This window comes from Thermobia domestica, chromosome 1 (assembly GCF_964235325.1).
Source record: "Thermobia domestica chromosome 1, izTheDome1.hap1.1, whole genome shotgun sequence".
NCBI classification, from domain to species: Eukaryota; Metazoa; Arthropoda; class Insecta; order Zygentoma; family Lepismatidae; genus Thermobia; species Thermobia domestica.
In genome coordinates, this window is record NC_137454.1 from 88,336,756 (window position 1) to 88,354,422 (window position 17,667).

Here is a 17,667-nt window from a genome sequence, read left to right on the forward strand (position 1 = left end):
CACCTCACATCACTTACCGTACTGAAAACACAAGCGTGCCAACAACAACTCTCGGAGCTTGTCTGTTGCCACCTTTTTTCAACGACTATGGAGTACAGTGTTGCCACCTCATCTTCCTTGCGGAATACATTACATTCGCTCAAAATTTCATCGTTATCTGTCATATATTTATGCAATTACGTGATTTTTTTTAAAGGGACTACCTTCGAGTGGGATACTCATTACTTTCCTGAGCTATTTTATAGCACTTATGATTGCTTGCTTTCTTGAATGATTTCTGCTAGAGACAGCGCCTTTTACTACGGAAATCGTGCCTATTGACAGAATGAGGTATCCCACACATTCGACTGGGAAAAAATTGCCTATAAAATGGAACTACATCCATTTGAATTCAAACCATGGAAACTGTGTTCTTTAGTACATGTGAAAACCATCGATGTTGATCAAATATGGTAAGGAAACTGCAACTGCTTTGGATCCTCACACAAAAAAATTTGTCACCACGATATTAAGTTTAAGTATGTTGGAAATGATAGCAAAGTAGTTGGTTGGCGGGTTTGCAGTTTAACATTCCTTTCAGACTCGAGATTGTACGAGTCGTGGACCTTAGCTCAACGTAGAATCAAAATCTCGTCAGCTCCTATGTTACCCACAGTTGCGAGAGGTTGCGGTAAATGGCAAACATGAAGTATGAAGTATGTTTTTATCAGTTCTACAATTTCTAGTCAATTTTATTTATTTTCCTTCAATATCATTACATAGTCAATGTGTATCCTTATATACTTCAGAATATCTTGATAACGCTTTGCTACTTGATCGAGCAGGTCATACAACAAGAACTAATAATATTGTTGAACGATTTATATAATTATGAACACTGTAGTTTTTAACTGCACGGACATTTTAAAACCACAGTCATACGAGATGAAAACCAATTAAAAGTCTAATATAACTTTCAGCAGTTACTCTCAACTGAAAAGCAAGACAACAAAAAAATTTTTTTAGAAGAAATTTGGAACTTTTAGCACCAGAAATATCTTCCTCTTTACACGTTAGAAATTGATTTTAATAATCACTGTATTACTATAGGGTGTAGGCAAGTCTGGACCAGGCTTTTTTTTTTTTTTTTTTCAAATCTCGTATGGTTTACATCTGAAAACAAATGGCACCAACATTAGGGGAGAGGGAAAACTTATGACGTAGTTACAGTCACCATCCATCTTAGTAGTGGTCGCATTGGATTCAACTTAAGCTTATTTTAAATGGCAACACTGTCATACGATATATCAAATGACACCCTCTTTCAACGAGGAATCAAATGGTGTAGTTCATCTTACGGTAATTGTAACGGTGATGCACTTACGAACGATTTTAAGGTAGGATTTAGATTCTGTGGGGTGTTCCGAAAGGAAAGATTACGTATCATACATGGTCAACACCACAACCACCACATTCATCACTAGAGAGAGCATCTGTGAGCTACAAAAACAACATACCATCATCATCACAGAACACTGTTCCACATTGCCGCCGCTCTCTTCTAAGTACTTCCGCAAACGTTCAACCAATGAATGTGCATCCTACGAAGTATGCTTGTGATATTGTGCACATGCCTCAGTTATTTTCTTTTTCAGAGTAACTTCACACTGGTACATGATAGCTTACAAAGATAAAAATTCACAGGAGTTAGGTCAGAGAATAATGGTAGCCACTCAACTGGTTCACGGCGAACATCTATCTACCTGAAAATTGTTCACGTAGACATGGGAACATTATCACCATAATGGGGAAGTGCGCGATCCTGTCGCCAATATTCGGAGAATGTTTATTTAACAAGAGTGGTATAGACTGTCTTCCGATGTATCTCGATATAATGCAGCATCCAGAGTCCCACCAAGGAAGATAGGTCCAAAATACATTATTACTTTACCTGCTTGTGTTTGTTCAATGTGGATTTAGGTCAATCCAGTACCGAACATTCTGTCTGTTTACTTTGTAACACAAGTTTGCTTTATCACTAAAAACAATTTTATGTGGCAATAGCGGGTCACTTGCGAGTAGACGCTGGGGCAAATAGCATAACTTCATAAATAGTTATCACAGAATGACCATGATTGACGAATGAAGCTGTAAGTTGTACGGGCGGCACAAAATTATTTTTGATGTACACTATGTTTACTCGGTAGACGCCTCACACTCTTCGTTGGACTTTTTAACGGCTGCTGATGTATTCGGATTAGTTGCACTTCGTGGTCGTCCGGTTCGAGATATCTTTTACAAACTTTGAGCTGTAAAGTGGAGTCAGTTCCCAACACAACGCTCCACAAATCATTGCCTAACATCTAAGTACAGGATAAAGTGAAACATAATAAAATGGAACATACAACATATGTAAATGATGGTGTGGGGACCTGCTTAGAAGAGAATGGTAGCAATGTGGAGCATCTTCTATGCTAGTGCTTGTTTGTTGTTTTTGTGGTTCACAGATGTTCTTCCTACTAATGAATGTGGTTATGATATTACAGCATGTATAGCACGTAATCATTCCTTTCGAAACAGTCCTCGAAGTCCAAACCCTACCTCGGAGTTTGTTAAGTGTATTATCGACAATTATCATAAAGTGGTTGATTGATTGAGGTTTAATGGGATCGTAAAATGGACTACACCATTCAATTTCTGGTTGAAAGAACGTGTCATTTGATATTTCGCATGTCCATTTGTCATTTGAAATAATGAAGTTGCATAAAATATGATTACCATCACAATGATGGACAACGATCGCAAGCACGTCACACTGTTTCCCCTCTCCTCTTAAAATTTATGCTATTTGTCTTCAAATCCAACCTATGTGTAGTTTATAAATTATTTAGCCCGGTCCAGACTTTTGACCACACAATATATACAGGGTTTTCATAAAGTCTGGACGGATTTAATTTGCTTATAATTTTCATAAAAATGCTCATAATGAAATCAAATAAAGTGCAAACGGTAGCGGAAGGATTAAGTTTTTAGTTGGCAACACTGTTAGATAAGCGGCAACTCTGAGAGAGATAGCCCTAAAGTGAACGTTGGTGCGCTGTGTCCTATGATCACCTGATTGGACCGGTTTTTTTTTTTAAGAGGAGACCGTGAATGGAGATTCGTACCTGGATATGTTGCAGAAATACCTCATTCCGGAACTGGAGGCACGTGGAATCCAGAACGACATCGTGTTCTAACAGGACGTGGCACCCCCTCACTATGCAATCAAGGTGAGACAGTTCCTTGACGAGAAATTCCCTAACCGATGTATTGGGAATGGCGCCCAGTTGGAGGTGTGGCGGTGAATGAACTGAGCTGGTGCAGATTACAGGTAAAAATTTAATCCTTCCGCTACCGTTTGCACTTTATTTGATTTCAATATGAGCATTTTTATGTAAATTATAAGCGAATTAAATCTGTCTATACTTTATGAAAACCCTGTATTAAATACACTGTTAATTCAAATTTTAAAATAAATATAAAAAGTCGAGTGAAGCTTTGACACTGGAAAAATAAACTCGCACATTCATTTGCACTCTTATATTCACATTAGGATTTCTTTCACTTGTCACCTCATATTTGAAGCGGGAATAGAAATTAATTACTTGCCAGAATTGTGAAAACATAAGCACTTTCACTGTTTTACAGAGGGAAGAAAATTTAAAGAACAGACAAGTTACTATGATGCCTCCAAAGACAATCTTGGAATGAAGGATCATGTGAGTGCTATCACTCTTTCAGGAAGATTCGATTCTTTCATTACTACCCTATTCGCGAACTGGATCCTTGTCGTAACTGTATGTAATGCCCTACCTTACTACACTAGCTTTATATATACAGTATATAAGCGAGTGAAGTAACAATGCTATTTTCATTGCTTTTGTTATTTCTTAATTTAATATCTTGGTTTCTTGTATTAATTTTGTTATTTCTTAATTTATATATTCCTGTTTCCACTTTTATTTTCTTTAATACCAACTTTTCCTTCTATTATTATTTTTGGGATCTCTCCTGCACTCTTACCGAACCACATATTCCATTAATCTTATCTTTCTTCACTAAATTCTATTTTCAGCATATCACTATCAACATAACCGCATTCCAACATGACGCTTACACGCACTCGTCATAGCTACTTCATTTTTTTTTTTTTTTTTTTTCATTTCTTCCTACCTTTTCTCGTCTATCTGGTGAAACATTTACTGGAAGTGTTCAGAGAATCACTGTTTTCATTCTTTTCTAGTATTCAATTCACTTTCCATTCCTGCATGGGAATTTTGTTTCAACTATATATTGAAAAAAATAAGAAAAAAATCCGAAAACTTATCGTTGCCTGCAACATTACAACACTTACGAAGTATTACATTAATAAAGTTTTTCATATTAAAAGTGTATGTAATATATTTCAATTCTTACAAGTCGATCGTTTAACAGATGTGCATTACTTCGCATAATTAAAAATTACTTTCTTCTACCAAGGTTAAATTTCAATAAGAGAAAAGTAATTTACTTTATATATTTATTAATGAAGCTTTATAGACTGACAGTTTTTCCTTTTTTCAAGTTTACTTTAACAATGCACATCGCTTTCTTTTACAACATCACCTGAAAACGTTAGGTAATGTTGTTTATTAGAAAAATAATTAAAAATAAATTTACACAAAACTGAAGTCTTGACATGTGAAGGGTGGAAGAAAAAAATAACTTACAGAACAGGCGGTTGATTCCCAAACATAGAAAAAATATACATGAATTGCATCATACATCACCATTTATAATATATCTATAAAATTAAACCCTCCTGAAATGTGGTTTTCCATAAAGAATTTTTACATTCATTGTAAAGTAATAGGAATAATAATAATAATAGTGATAATAATAATGAATTCATAACTGCCTTTGTACACATTTAAAGCACTCTTCTGTCAAACGTACATATAAAATACAACTTTAGAAATAACATACATTTAAATTTGCTGCAAAACCAACACATCTATTTGATAGTATTAACTTTATTTCCGTATTTTCTTTCCTGTACAATCAAAAACAAGCTTGTGTTCCTGTGCTTATACAGAAGAATAGAGCAAGCGTTCCAATTCATAATACAGTGCTTAGTTGACTGAGTAAATAATTAACATCCTTAGAGTGACATTACTCTTCCGTTGTTTCTCATTAGAAGTGAAACAATGAAAGAAATCCAATAAAACTGTACAGCCACCACAGTAATTGCTATTTGTACATCTAAAGAAACTGAATATCAATGAAATGTAACTATATATATATATATTTATATATAATTTCTCTGATATGATACATAAGTTAATTATACCAATGAGCATGGATCTATTTATAAATCATAAGATGGAAATATGTTCCAAAGACATACATTTGTAGCGAGCTACATGTATGGCTCTCTGCGTTACCAACTGCGACATCCAATCTTGGCTGCAACTCTAAATAGAAGCTACTATTATATACAATTTTCTTTTTTAGCGAAGACCATACACACAGCTCATATATATATATCTTTTTTGTCAACAGACTAATTAAATATATATGTATTATATATATAATGTCATATATATCAGAAAAATCATTTCTGTTTTGGAACACATTTCTTGAGTACTTACACAGCTCTCCCAATTGTTAGGAAAAGAAGATTTACAAGAAAGTTGATCGAAAGGGAGTCAAGTGAAAATACCAATCACAGCAGGATGAAACGACTAACATGTTTCTCTTGTATTCCATTGAGAACACTGTTCACAGGGGAACGGGAACTACCAGTCTTCACAATATCTTGGTATCTTTTCAAGACTCCATTCATATTTATATTTATTTATATATATATATATATAAGTATATATACTGTTATTACACTTATTATCACTTAGAAACAACTGCCCACATTACGGACTTCTCAGTTCTGCTGTTGTGTGGGTTTTAGTGGAAATGTGAAGTTTTAATTGTGTTCATGTTGGGGGTTGTTCCAGATTCCTAGCAGCCAGGAATGTTACCTGTCCACAAAATTCGTGGCCTGGTCCTCGAATTACCAGCTGGAACAATACCTCCTACCTAATTTATGGATCAAACCTGTAACGAATAAAGTAACTCTTCACAACACAGATTACAACAGTATTTATCTATCAGACATATAGTCTACGTCTATAGTATATCTCTACTAGGTTCTATAGATATTTCTGTCACTAAATAAAATAGGACATTCCCTTCAAACAGAGCTTTCGAAGATAGAGTTCGATTTCACATTAATTTTTCCTGATTTTTCCAACGAACGATAATTCTATCTTCCAACAAATGAATATTCTCACTCACCTCTATATCTCATGGAATCTTTTCTTCTATCTGTGTACAATGTCGGTTATCGCTGTAACCTTCATCAGCATTATTTTTGCTTAAAAAGTTTGATTCATTACATAACATTTTAGATGTAGTTACCCTGAAACTTATTTATTTATTTATTTATTGAGAACCTAATAACTTTGCCTTTTTTTTAACCTTTTGTTTAATCGACATTATACTCTGATATAAAAATGATTGCAAGAGATACAGAGGTGAGTTTGAACATTCATTTATTGATGAATTAGTATTCAATAGCTCCACTAGTAAATACTGTCTTCCAAATATAAAGGTTTATGAAATGAAATGAGTCTTTTAGCTCAATGAATCTCGGTTATACTCTTTAGGCTAAAGATGACGGATGATTAAGAAAAGTGAATGATAAATAGATAATCGAAAAGAAGGTATTTACTAGACAGACCATATAATGTTAGTATCACGACATTAACAGTTAAATTTGAATGGGTAGAACCTTGGTTTTACATCCTACTTTTAAGCAAGACGGACAAAAAAGAATTTTATATATATATCTATATCTATATATATATATATATGTTTCAGTGTACACTGAAGGCATGAGAACATGCAGATTTTTCTCTGAAAAGACAATCTTACATCGCCTGCAGTATTTCTAATATTTAGATTCCTTTCAATTATTTTATAATATTAGCATATATTATCCGCTTCGCTGGGTTGAAATGAAAATTTAAATGCACAACTCCGTGTCTCATGAGATTAGTACCCGTGAAATATGCTGTTTTCGTTTTTAATGGCATAGATTTAAATTAGTGGTGGACACCGGTTTTTGAAAATTTTAAAAAACAGGTTCGGTTTTTCACCGACACAGGTTTCAGTTTTCTTCAAAACCGCTTCGGTTTTCTTCAAAACCAGTTCCTTTTTTTTTTTTTTTTTTTCAAAATTTGTTCTATTTCTGACCAGAATAGTGTTTCGTTGTTCTCTGGAAACTGAATCCGTTTCCACAGAAATAGTTGTGTGTTTTCCAAAAGTGTTCACCAAAACCAGTTTCGGTGAAAAAGCGAACCGGTTTTTGGAGAAAACCAAACCGGTTTTGGAAAACCGAAGTGTGATTTTAGAAACCGGTTTCCGGTTTTTATAAAAACCGGTTTTGCCCATCCCTAATTTCAATGGCATCGGAAAAATCATTGATCATTTCGGCGACCCAGAAAACTATGGATTCAACACTAATATTAGTAATTTTCGATCATTTTATTATCTCCCCCTCTCCCAAGTTGCGGAGCTGAGTTTGGTTTTAAATGGAATCGGAAGTGTCACCGGTCATCTCAGCGACCCCGGAAACTATGAATTCGACACTAATATGGGTTATTTTTGATCAGTTTTATGTATTTCCCTTTCCCCCTCCACCAAGATGAGGGGCTGAATTTGGATTTAAACAGCATCAGAAGTGTCACTGTTCATCTCGGCGACCCCAAGAACTATCAACACTAATATCGGTCATTTTCGACCATACAATGTTGCGGGCCATGGCATCGGAAGTGTCACCGTTCATCTCAGCGACCCCCGAAAAATGTGAATTCAGCACTAATATCAGTCATTTTCGATCATTTTTAAATCTCTCTTCCTTTCTCTCCCCTAAGTTACAGGGTTGAATTTGAATTTAAACGGGATCGAAAGTATCACTGTTCATCTAAGCAACCCAGAAAAATTCGACATTGATAGTGGCCATTTTCGATCATTTTTATATATCTCTTTCTCCCCTCCCCCAAGTGGCAGGGCTGATTTTGGATTTAAACCGGATCGGAAATGTCACCGGATGGAAATGTCTGAATGATCCCGAAAACTATGCATTAGACACTAATATTGGTCATTTTCGATCATTTTTAAATGTTTATCCCCCTCCCCTACATTGTACCCTCTCCGTCCCCAACAATCAGGGCTGAACTTGGTTTGAAACAGCATCAGAAGTGTCACTGTTTCTCTCATCGACCCCGAAAACTATGGATTCAACACGAATGTCGGTCATTTTTGTTCATTTTTAAATTTCTCTCCCCCTCCCCTATGCTGCATCGTCAAAGTGAATAGCCTGAAAGTAATCCCTGTCCCTAAACTCATGTACGTTGAAAAGTTGATTGAAATGAAGTCACAAAGATAGTCATTTTTGTTTTTCTTTTCTTTTATTTTTTTAACGTATATCTCCCACTCCCCTACGCTGGCTCGTCAAAGTGAAACGATAAAAAAAACAAACACCCAAGGCCCGACCCTCATGTATGTTGAAAATCTGATCGAGACTGGTTGGGTGGTTCAAACGTTATTAGGTTTTATTAGTTTTTATTTATACGTCCCCCTCTCCTAGGATCTACCGTTAAAGTGAAATTACGAAAATGTTTCCAGATCCGAACCTCGTGTATCTTGAAAATTTGATTGAGATCGGTCGGATAGTTTAAGTTACTAAATTACAAAAATAGTCACTTTCAGAATTATATAAATTGATTTTTATATATCACCCCTCCTTATCCTCCCCTACGTTGCTCCGTCAAATTTACATCATAAAAACGATCCCAGGCCTGAACCTCATCTATGTTGAAAATTTGATCAAGATCGGTTGAGTCGTTCAGGAGTAATTAAAGTTTTATTTATTGTTTTATACCTCCTCCTTCTCCTCCATCCCTCAGTTTTACCACCAAAGTGAATAGCCTAAAACCAGCCTCGAATCTCATCCATGTTACAAATTTGATCGAGAACGTTCGGGCGGTTCAGGAGATTTAGAGTCACAAACAGTGATTTTCAATTTTGTTTATATATATAAGATTGAAATTTAGATTAAAATAAAAATAGAGACTAATTGATTCCTTATACTTTAATGTACAACAGCGAGATCATGAACGAGTCTATTGTTAAAGTAGGATCCGGACTGAACGCCAACAAGAAGTTTACAGAGAAAGTTGTAACAGAATAAAATAAAACTGAAAAGAGTCATTAAAAACGAAAAGATGCAACACAGCTATCTTCATATCTGTTAATTTTCAAGTGTTGAACCTATGATTTTAGACAAGGTAAGATTCTGAAATGAAGATTCCTAAAGCAGCACAAAGAATAACAGTTAAACATTAACAATCGCAGACGTATCAAACTTTCCAAAATATATCCAGTAACAATGAATGAGAGAAGATGCGTTAGGAACCACTAAAATCTAAAGTCACATCCTTTTCCGAATATAGACATGGATTGACATAACTGGATTTAAGCTTAGTCTCTCTCTGTCTTATCGCTATCTTACCGATATCAGAATCCAAGGACTGGTGAGACCGCGGTGGTTCAGTGGTAGACCGCTCAACTCTAGTGCGTGCGGTCTGTTTCGATCCCAGCCTGTGCCAAGTGGTCAAACATCGTATGTGGGGGGTTTCTTGAGTCTCCAGTTTCCTCCCACTTTCTTCATTCCCATATCATTCATCTCATCATCACAGCCTTTCATAGCCTCGGTGTATAATCGTGGAACGTTCCAAAAAACAGAGCTACAATGTTTAACGTCTCTGGAACATTGACAATTGCCTTTTTCATCTTTATTTTAACTTTTTATCTCTTGTGATAAAGAACGCAGTAAGCGAACAAAATACTAGAATACTACAGAACTTAAGATATTTTAGATGAAAAACAAAAGAATCACCAATAAATAATTTAGTAAATTACAGGACGAATATAAAAGAAGACGAGAGTGCAATGGATGTATAAGTGAAACGGAAAATCCCATATGAAAAGCTATGTAAAAATCCACGCGATTCTCTCATGAAGGATATGGGACTGAATTAAACGATTCTGCACCCTAAGCTATCGTGTTCCAAATAGTGACTGAAACCGAGTTACTCGTCAGTAGAATAAGCTCTTCACAAGCATAAGATTGCTAGTGAGATTCTGTCACAAAATGGAAGTTTACGGATGAACCTCATATGAATGAATTCCAACATGTGTTTCATTACTCAACATTCATCATTATTTACGTAATTTATAATAGTTTCCTTAAAATAAACTGAATTTACGTCCTCACTCAACTGCATAGCACACAAAAGGTGCAGGCAGCCGCACTATGTTTTCTTGCTCCAATTCCTTAAACTAAATCATGTTATGCTGCAGTTAATAACATTTTCTTGTGAATTACGAGCAAAATTGTGATGCATTCTCGGAAAACTTCAAATACATAAAACTCAACCTCAAAAATAAACTACCGCTTGTAGATTTTTGCAGAAGAAATGAAAAATATTTGTTTACAAAATACAACCAAAATAGTATGAGTCGTATTTCATAAAACTCAAAAAACTGAATTAAAATAAAAATTTAAACAGTAATCTCAAGAGTAAACCACCCCATGAGGATCCGCATGGAAGTGGTTTATGCAATATTATAGGAATATTAATGAAATATTATTTTACAAAATTTGAATAAAATCGCCCAAGTAGTTTTCGAGAAAATCGTCCGGACAAAACTCATCCCCAAGAATAAACTATCCCTCGTCGATTGTTTCAAGACAAATGAGTTATGCCATATTGTCAGGTTATGAAATATAAAATCGCTTGAGTCGGTTTTGAGAATATCATCCGAAAAATAAAAAATCTCCAAAAATAAACCACCACTTGTCGATTTTTTCAGAGAAATGACATACAACAATATGGAGCTGTTACTGAAAAATTAATTCATGAAATATATTCACAATCGTTAAAGCAGTTTTAGAGAAAGTCATTGTTTACACTCTTCAATAAAATCACTTTCTTTTAGGGACAGGAAGAAAATTCGACCGCCCCCTGGAGAATCATATTTTTTTTTTTTTTTTAATTTCGTCCAGATACGTTGGACGGTATGGCCCATAGGCGAGAATGTATCAGGATGAACAGACTGACAGATGTCGGAAAATCTCTATTTCGGTAGCTATGAGCAATGAAACATAAATCCGTGGAAATTTCGAATTCGATTCTTTTCACGATCACCATACTTCCTTCTCTCCTTTCGATGTTCGAAAGTAATCTACCACTCAAATAATTCTAATGTGAAACCGTAAGTCGTAAGAACTGCATTAATGAATACGTCTAAATGGAAAGAAAGGAAGAAAAGAAATTTGTAATTTTATGTCCCACGCTTGTGTCCTTTAGGCTAAAGGAGATTGATGAAAGTGAACGATTATGAAAGAATTGGTGCAATGACAATGTGGAAAAACGGGGAAACCCCACAAATCTCATATAAACTCAGATAGTCTGGATCGAACCAGAAATCCTCTTACACCACGGGTGAGCGTTCTACCACTCCGCCATCGTACCCCCATGAATAAGTTTAGTTTCGCAATGAATCTGTAATTCTGTAAGCCTATTACGTAACTTATATTCGCTAATGATTAAAGACAAATAAATTAAGTATATTTCTATTCACTACCCAACAATTACTAAAGAGAACATTATGTTTCGATAAAACGTAGAAGTTATTGACTTGAAAAGACGGGAATGTGTCACTCCTCAATAAGCATTAAAAATAGGATTGAAAAAAATTGCATCTGTTAATATAAAATACTTTCAAATACCAGCTACGAAGAAAATTATTTCAACGCTTAAAAAATTTAGCAATAAAGAACAGAACATAAGTGTCAGTAATACAAATATCATCGAAGGAAATAAAACATAATGAGATGGGAAAACTGAGTCTGATTTTCTATTTCTTACGCTGATGTTATCAGGATACGAGCAGTTCTCCCTTTAATACATATTCCTAAGCTTCAACTAATCACATATCATCCGGTAAGTTTTTGTAAGGGCGTTATAATTATTAGTGAATATCTTAATGTATTCGAGCACGAAGTTTCCTTATGCATTACTGCACTAATTTTTTACCCAGTTTGTTATTGCGGACTACATTTACACTTTAAAAAATGTAACGCATTCTACACAAAATTTTGATTGTAGTGAGTAAAAGCTACACCTGTGAAAGCTGTTCACATGCACACAAACACGATATAATTTATTTTAGCAATATTTTTATTCTGTTCTATTCTCACACTGTAATAGGTTAATACTAACTACAATCGCCGCACTACGGCTTTATTGATCACATAACTTTAAAGTGTGACAATCTTTTTTCATATATTAGATTGTTCACACAAGTTTCAATTTTACTGCATCGCAAAATAGCGCAGCCGAAGCTGAAACCGCCTGTTTCTATACTGTATTAAGTTTTATTCCCGGCGGAAGCTCACATGGTTCGGATTTCATGCTAAGCTGTGGGTACACGTCTCATATAGCCTCGTTGCTGAAATGGACGTTAAACTGAAATCAAATCAAATCTAAATCTAAATTAAGTTTTCCATCAGTAAATAATTGTTACAACACTAATATTGTGTTGAATGTCATGATATAAAAGCACATCTAAAATAAAATCACTTTAAAAATAAATGAATCAAAATGTAACATGTTTCCAAGTAAAAATTGATTTTAAAAATGGAATTGTGTCGATGTGTGTTGACGTAGCAGCGTCATGCTGTTTTCTTCCATTTTATTCTTTATACAAAAGTAACACCTGGTTACTTTGGTTAACAGTTTTAATTATTGACAAGCAAACTTGACATTTCTTTACCAGTTCTTGTGGGTTAAACGCTACTGTCTCTTCAATAGCAATGGTATTCTTTGAAGTAACGGAAAGTAGTCAGTCTTCGTGAACAGCAACATTCACTCAGGACTTGTAAGAACGTGCAACACTATTCTAGCCGTAAAAGTAGTGAATGAATGGTTACAATGAATTTAAAAGTAATGAACATCCGATTTTTCGGTTCACATGTAGTAATAGGTTAAGTGAGGATTTTATGGAACAGTGTGCATGGGGAAGGACAAATCCTGTACGTACTGTAAAGGTTCGCTCGTCTCTAGTATCGAATTCAGGAGTACTAGGGGGAAAACGTTCCTTCCAGGTTATCAAGCTTTTATTTCTTGGTACCTGGAGATTATAATCTGGACTTAAATACCTAATGTCATCAATAATACGTAGTAAAAATGGATTATATATTCGGTAAAAGAGAAAAGAGGAAGTCTCTGATACCTGCAGTGACGTACTCATGCTACGTAAGAATGTGAGATTGGATGTTAACGGCTGAATGTGAAGAAAACCTGTTGCCTCCGGTCTTCTTGGCCTCGTCTTCTTCCTTAAACCTTTTGGCTGAAAATGCTTAATTGTGTGTCTTGGTGGTGTCTGGTTCTGCTTCTTCCGTCATTAATGGCCGACTATACAAAAACCTACTTCCTGAGCTCATTTTCCAAAATATTTATATAAAGATAAGTGCTTTCATCATTTACAGGTATGACACAGAAGACCATGAATTTACTTATGTTGACACACACATACCGCAGGTTTTAGATATATGAACAGTTTTCAGAAAAGGTTACATAAAATGAGGACTGGTTTTGCCACTTTACTGTATAAATATGTTATGCAATTATAGAATTTTGTCTGACTCGGAAATTAAAAAGAAAAATATCTACCCTCAATAAAGAATTATCCTAACAACCAAACTGTAGCCAATTGCTGTAACCTACATGACTCGTCGTGGAATGAAGACGTAATTCATGCCATATGTACTTCAAATCACAACGCATTTTGTAAGTACACATACTTACTAATTTGTATTGAATTTGAGTTAGTCTGGAGTATAGATATTCCATATTTGTAAATACTAACTTCTTTCAGTTTTGAAAATTTCATTGTTCCATGTACGTTCCATATTTTAATAAGAAGTGCAACACTAAACTTAACATTAGTGTATTTGCTGATGAATGTTATAGGATACATACCTGTAAGCCTCTGTATCCGGTGACGTATTTTCTGATTATTCGTACATAAGATTGGCCTGCTCTGTGACCTTTTCCACAATTAACACTGGTTATAGAATTCGATTTTCTTACATTATCATTGTTGAAAGTCACTGACCAAGAAAATTATATTAAAAAAAAAATAACCGGAACAACTGAAAAACAATTACTAGCCTATTACTTGTTTCTCTTTCATTTCTTGAACAAAGTCACCGTTAACAGTTTTTTGCAACTCTTCCTATCTGAATCAAGAAAACCTTAGCTATTTCTTTTTAGCTAACTCCTGTTAATTTTGTTTCTTGTCTTAGGGAACGAACTGTATTTCGCCGCATAAAATCACTGAACAGATCCAAACCAACAATTTTGTGAATAGTACGAACCAACAATATTTTGTGAACTTGAGAAAAGAAAAGACCCAATACTTGTGTACTTTATTTTATTTTCAAATTGTATATAGGGTTTTACATACTAATTATTTACAAAATAAATTTTTGTTGGTTTTGGATCTGCTCACAGCAGCTTTTATACGGCGAATTACAGTCAGCTGTCTCCCTCCGCAGTTCAGATAACTGAAACAAAACAACGAATAGATGGAGTTACTAAAAATTAACAAGTTACAACATACCAAATAATTTATACTCAAATGTTATATCTAGTGAAAGCAATTCGTTACATAAAGCAAATCTTTTTACATGTATAAAAATAAATTGAAGTGAGAAATTTACAATGGTTCTTAAGACACGAAACAAAATTATAGGAATTCGCTGAAAGAAACAGCTGTTTTTCTTCATTCAGATAGGACGACTTGGAAAAAATAAATTAACTATAACTTTCTCAAAGTGAAGAAGTGGGGGAATAACAAGTAATAACGATTACTTGTTTCAGATTATACGAGTTTATATATAAAATTTTCCAGGGCAACAACTTTCAACAACGATTATATAAAAACTCGAGTTCTGCAACCAGTGTTGGTGCTCAGGAGGGTCTCAGAGCAGACCGATATTATGCACGAATAATCAGGAAATTCGTCACCGGATATAGAATATAGACGTTTACTCATGGCACTAGTACATTTAAATCCAGAAGATTGTGCCAAGGCATGTTTTCTTTAAAGAAAAAGAAAACAAAATCCTCACAAGAAGAAAAGTCACTATTTTCTCAGATCTTTTGAACTCACCTTTGTCCAGCCTTGCACATACAAGTGCAAAATGACTAGAAAGTCCCTAATGGATTTACTTCATCGTAAGCAACTTTTCTTTCATCCGTTATTCAGAAAATGCCTTCTCGCTTAGAATCGGCATCGTTAGCAAGGTTGGTGAAATAAGACACCATTTGTCAACGCAATAAGAAAAGTTACAAGTAGACGACATCCTTTACTGACACAATCGAGAAAAGTTAAAAGTTAGACAACACCCTTTGTTGATGCACACATCACAAGAAACGTTACCCCTAGGAAACATTACAAGAAATATTGCCAGAATCCGCCTTACGTTTTAGCTAGATGGATTTTCTTCTAATTACAGTGGGTTTTAAGTTTAGGATTTAGATTTCTGGGCTTTTGACATTTATGGCCATTTAGCCCGTCATGTTTAAGAGATGACGTCGCTCTGCGAGCACACTATCCGGGGAAAGAGAAGGAAGCGGCCTGGAACCTATACGTACCCAGGAAAACCTCATTCAGGGTGACTGGCCTGAAAAAGTTCTACACTTCGACTGAGTGCCCCACCGGGAATTGAATCCGGGACTGCTCGCACCGAAGGAGAGAGCGTTAGCGACTACGCTACGCGTGGCCACAGATTTCAAGTTTTTATCAGGACAAAAATATGACGACCAAACAAGAAATGAATATTTTATACCGTTCTGTCTGGATTTAGTTGACATTTGAACTATTTGCAGCAAGAAAATTTATTTCTTTACACAATATAGATATTAATTTAGCAGGATACATTAGAACTTAACAAGAAAATTTACTTTTATGCTTTGTAAAACATTTTTTCCTTATTTACGCTTTTAATTTCAAAGGGGGTCCGCTTACAATCAGTATCGGCATAAAATACGGTAATGTGTTTGTTACTAACCAAGTTCTATTTGAAAACGTAGTACCAAGAACTATCGAAACTGTACATATTTAACTTCATTAGACGTAATTAAGGTCAAGGCAAAACTGATCAATATTATTTAGTTACTCTGGTTATTCTTATTCTTGCAATACTGATCAAATAGTTTGGTTATCAAGAATGCAGAGAACCAACCAGGAAAAATTCAAGATGTTTCTGGAATTTCCCCAAACTAATATCCATCACTTTTTTACTTTCTAATGAACAAATTCCACATTCAACAATTAATAAATACGATAGTATAATTCTGAAGGAAAAAAAGCACCTACAATTTCAATGGAAAACAAGAAAAATAATACAAATATGTAATGCTGACTGTTGATACGGGGGGAAAACTAAGAAGAGTGTGAGTGTGAGCCTTCCTAGGACGGGAATGTTCCAGGCGCGTGCCATTTTAGGATTTCTCTACGTAGTCTCCCTGGAGTGTTATGCGTATTTCTCAGCGTTGTTCCAGTGTTGCTAACCCCTGACGAAAAAGGACTCATTTTGGTTCTCACCCAGGCACGCACAGCCTCCCTGATTGCATCACCGATTAAAGTGTTATCCGCTGAGAAGAGGTGTTCAGGGATCGTTAAGTCAGGTGAATACCATGAGTGCGGTGACAATTCGAAGTTACAATTGTGGATTTGCTGAAGGGTAACACGTGTATTGTCTTGGTGAAGATAACGCCATTTTTCAGTTTTCTATTTGGTCTATCAGGTCTCTATTAGGCAACTGCGACCCACAACTGCCACAGAACATTGCAGTAATACTCCGCGTTGACTGATAGACCTTTCTTAATGAAGTCACACTGCATCCTAGAAAATTGATGTCATGACCTTCCTTGCTGAGCGCTGTATATGTAATTTCTCGAGTGATGGTGACGTGCCATATTTTTGTTGCTTCGATAGTTTCTATGTTTCCGAGTGCGAATGATGTATTCATGTCTCGTCCTCGCTGATCAGACTGTTTACAAAGTGGTTTTGTCAGTACGAATACGGATCAAACAGATCTATAAAAGCTGAACTCTGTATCGCTTCTGACCGACAGTAAGATTTAGTAGAACCCACAGTGCGGTAGATACTTCTCAATTGGAGGACGTCATGGATAATGGGATGAACACGCTCTCTTGATAGCTTCACACACTCAGCTATGGTTCTGATAGTCACACGGCAATCATTCAGAATATCAGGCACAAATGTCAAAACTCGTGTGGTGTCGCTATTTTTGAGCGGCTAGCACGAGCTTCACCATACAATGGTGTCCCCCATTTGAATTCTGCCACCCATCTTTGTGACCATTGCATATAACGGAGTATCGTTCCTCAATGTAGCTAGCATGTCCTAATGAATTTCCTTCGCCGATATACCCTTGAAAAACAGCTA

General features: G+C 35.4%; 1 protein-coding gene across 3 annotated transcripts in view; it reads right to left on the reverse strand.

The window, feature by feature from the left end:
- Positions 1-4,526: 4,526 nt before the first annotated feature.
- The window catches only part of Rab5 (RAS oncogene family member Rab5), a 50,165-nt gene continuing 37,024 nt past the window's right edge, over positions 4,527-17,667 (reverse strand). For 2 of the 3 annotated variants that reach the window (XM_081760647.1, XM_081760649.1), the window contains exon 6: positions 4,527-6,111. The gene's annotated coding sequence lies outside the window, so the exon portion shown is untranslated. Of the gene's footprint in view, positions 6,112-14,605; positions 14,756-17,667 lie in introns of those variants that run through there. The other variant, XM_081760652.1, reaches the window with a different exon arrangement.